The 4,104-nt window shown below is 33.2% G+C and overlaps 1 long non-coding RNA gene across 1 annotated transcript; it reads right to left on the bottom strand.

Moving 5' to 3' along the window:
• Positions 1-1,894: 1,894 nt before the first annotated feature.
• On the bottom strand, positions 1,895-3,756 carry LOC132029537 (uncharacterized). Its single transcript, XR_009407856.1, has 2 exons — positions 3,661-3,756; positions 1,895-2,982 (listed from the first exon to the last, which is right to left on the bottom strand). It is a non-coding gene; the product is annotated as an uncharacterized LOC132029537 (long non-coding RNA).
• Positions 3,757-4,104: the final 348 nt, after the last annotated feature.

The following is a 4,104-nucleotide window of genomic DNA, read 5'->3' as shown; positions in this document are numbered from 1 at the left end:
CTCGAAAACTGTAAATATATTTCGCTTCTCGATAGTCCAACTCCCTTAAAGAGATCAAACACGGTCGTATGCAATATAATTTACCCAACAAAATGTTGATCCCACGGGGAACAATATACTAGGAGATTTAAACAAGTAAGGAATTATCACCAACTACGCTAAGCCAAACACTTTTTCAATATTTGATTTTTATTTTAACAACTAACAAAGATAAAATTAACTAGAAAGCATGATCGTAGGCATCATAGTATGGATACAAAGGAAATTACACTCAAGTCACGATCTAATGTATTTCACGATTTTACAACTATGAGTGAGTTTATGCTAATTAGATAATGATCCCTAAAATCTCATCAAAAGTCTCTCGACCAAATCAATGAATTTCACTCTAAGCTTTCTCAAGCCTAGAGTATGATATTAAGCAAAATCAATATAATCTCAAGTAACTTTCCTATCTCTAATTAGATGAGTTTTAAAGAAATTCTCGTTAATTATCTTTCTCAACTTCAATCTTCCTCTCTCGAGCTCAAATCGAAGTAAATGAACGGGTCTTAGGGTTAGCTAATCCCTTAAGAAACATTAAAGAACAAGATTAATTAAATAACATTAACTCACTTCATTAGCAATAGAAATCATTCAATACATAAGCAAAACAAGAGTTTCATCCAAACTTTAATCATAGAATATTTCTATAAACAAGATTCAAGTAATGGAATGGAGTACTACACACTTAGATATTCAATAGATAACAAGGAATTGAAGAAATGAGTAAAATAATAAGAAATTTCTCATCCAAGTCTTCAAATCTTCTCTTCCAAAGAGTGAGTTGATGAACCCTAGTCTCCAAAACTTGTGTTGAAAATGGCCAAAGATGGATAATAAAATCTTTCAAGTGTTGCTTTTATAGTTCCCAAAAATTCCCCAATAAAAAGTGATGAAAATGGCCTTCAAATTTCAAATTTTCAGATTTGCATTTCCAGCCACTTTTTGCACTTTTAGCCAATTTTCTTCAATTTGACTTGTTTTTCACTTGATTTCTTTCCGATCACTTCTCAAGCATGTAAAACCTATAAAATGGAAGTAAACGATATTAAATGCACTATTTTTTCAATCCAACGAGTCAAAGTCTAAGATTAAAGAAGAAATAAGTTGGAAAATACCAACTTATCAAACCCCAACTTAAACCTTGTCCTCAAGCAAATCAAAACTTACAATTCCCTTCCAAGGACTCAACTCAATAGTGCACCAATATTATACCAAGTCAAAAAAGTCCACTTTAAGCATAAAAACATGACTTTGACTGGTACCACCAATTAATCCAAGACATACTAAATCACCATAACTTTTCAAAAAAATTCATTCATTTCAAGAGCTTAAACACCAAGTTAATCAAAGTAGCAATCAAGTCATGACACTAAAGCTTCAAAATGTGTCTCATTATCACAAAACAACTTTCTTTTGTTCATTCCTCTCAATTAGAAAATGGAACAAATTCACAACTTGTACCCACACTCAAGAGAGGGCTCCCACGCTTATAAAATGCAATTCAAAACAAAAATGGGATATCAAATGGAAAGAAGTAACTCTCTCTCTCTCTCTCACAAAGATGTTCAAATGCACACAAGTAGTACCATAAGCTTGCCCTTCATGTATTTCTCTACTAATATAGACACACTTGGTTCAAAATCAATTAGGACTTAAAGGGTTGTAATGTAGGCTTTTGGTTGAGAAAGGAACATAATTTGAAAATAGTGACTCAAAACCTCCCTAAGCACTACAATTTTCAACAATCAAAGCACACTTCCTTAAAATTCTTCCACCATTTTCTTCATCTTTTCATTTCATCACCTAGTCTTCCCATTATTCACAACTCTTTATTCTTCCTTCATTTTTCTTGTTGTTGTTTGTTATCTTTTTTTTTTTTTTTTCCAAAATTTCAAGGAAGACCACTTTTTTTTTCTTTTCATTTTCACCTTTCAAGTAACTTTCACATCACACTTTACCAACCATCACCCCCAAACTTAGGTTTTTAGCCTATGTTTGCACTTTCAACGCATTTAAGGAGGTATGTTACCAAACGATGGATCAATGAAGAACGGGGTAAAGTTTGTAACATGGTTGTCAAAGAAAAGGTTAAAGGCTCAAAAGGGGTTGACTAGGGAAAATATGCAAGGGTAGGAAATTTAAGGCACAAAAAGGGTCCAGGGAAGGCCTAACATCATTCTCCAAACCAAATGTAGTCTAGGATTTCTCCTTGAAACTCATTCCGGACAAGTTCTAGACCACAAATAATGCAAAAGAACTCACAAATAAACCTCGCCATACATGGCACATGCAAACTCAAGTGAAATATGTATCCAAAACCCAATTGAAATAAATGAACTCAAAGAAAGTCACTTATAGCCTAAAGAGACTACTTAGTGAACTTAAGAGCCAAATATTGAGTCTAAAATTCATAACAAGAATCATCACTTCAATCATTTTTTCTTTTCCAAAAATCACTAATTCATATCCTAAGGTTTAAGGTGGTGGTACCAAGCAAGGCACAAATGGATCAAGGTGCAAAAATCACATCCCACACCACTTTTACTCCGAACAAAAACTAAAGAAGCTAATAATGGAAAAAAAAATCACACTAATATAAATATGCCATAAAAAAAATATCAAAATAAAATCAATCTACCAGGTTATCATTCATCATGACATATCACACCCCATCACAAAAATATCTATCAAAATAAAGCTTCCCCCAACTTAAAATATTACATTGTCCTCAATGTAACTAAACAGTGAAAGCCAAAGTTAGAAGGGACTCCCTGAAAAAAATAATGTTGTGGAGTAGGAATGTAAGGACGATATATGTGTACTTGGCAACTAGCTCGGCATATACTCATTATTCAACTCTTCCATGAATTGCTTCAGATGAACTAGGGACATTTAATATTAAAAAAAAAAATTGAAAATACCAATTGATTCTCATCCCTGCAAAAAGGAGTACCAATCTTAAAAAGTTCAACATTACAATCAATGGTACCAAATTAGCAATGACAACTGAAGATATCCATGTAGCATTCCATTCTCTTTTTTTTTTTTTTTTTATCGAACTCAAGCAATTTATAAACCAACAACCCAAAAGAACAACTCTAGCCATTTTTGCTTGAGCATTACCATGAAAGTACATAAAATATCCAACCATGAAAATATGCATTCAGAAAAGGAAAGTTACAGTCGAATTCACTTCTTCTTCCATTTACATATTATGCCATATTTGAACAAACTCAGCAAAACTCCCTCTCGTGCCCGAACCACACATCAAAATTGACTCCTACACATCTTTTAATGTCCCTTGGTTACTCAGACTTCACCAGCGAATTAATTTTTCTCTCAGGCAATTTGTCGAGCAGGTTGTGGGCATAACTTTAATCACACTCTTTATCCCAAATAGGAAAATGAATTACCCTCCCAATTTAATGGGAATTATAGTTCAAATAATCACACTTATATACCAATCAGCCAACAACACAAAAATTGCACAATTTGTGACCCCAAATTCCACACAGACAATCCATAGGTATAGAAAAAGAAAGAAAAAAATTCCAGCAGAGAGAAAGCAAGGGAGAGAGAGAGAAGAGGAGACGAGAAACATAGATGATAACATACCTGATTGCTGGAGAAGAAAGGAAGAAGAGATTTTTTTTTTTCAATCGCTGGCAGTTGTGCTGCGGCTTTATTATTATTATTTTTTTTGGTGCCTTTGCTTCTATGTGTGTGGACTGGAGAGACATAAGAAGTGAATGTATAACTGATTTAAAACACTTACCTGGCCCAAAAAAATAGGACAAGCCAGCTGCACCAAATATAAGTGCAGGTTGCACTTTGGAATTGTTGTTTGTAATTTTAAATATCAATGCAATCCTAAAGCAGTTTTGGCATTTTTTTTTTTGGCACTATGACCCACTTCAACACCCCAAAATCTATCCAAATCAATTCTAAAAATTATGAAACTTGGTAGAATCGTCAAAAACAATATAATAAACTATCGTAAAAAAGAAAATTTTAAAAAATGACTTAAAATTTTGAAAACGATGGGTTGTCTCCCACCAA

Source organism: Lycium ferocissimum, chromosome 9 (assembly GCF_029784015.1).
Source record: "Lycium ferocissimum isolate CSIRO_LF1 chromosome 9, AGI_CSIRO_Lferr_CH_V1, whole genome shotgun sequence".
Lineage (NCBI taxonomy): Eukaryota > Viridiplantae > Streptophyta > Magnoliopsida > Solanales > Solanaceae > Lycium > Lycium ferocissimum.
Note: the sequence above shows the minus strand (reverse complement) of the source record. Positions and strands in the feature narration are given on the sequence as shown.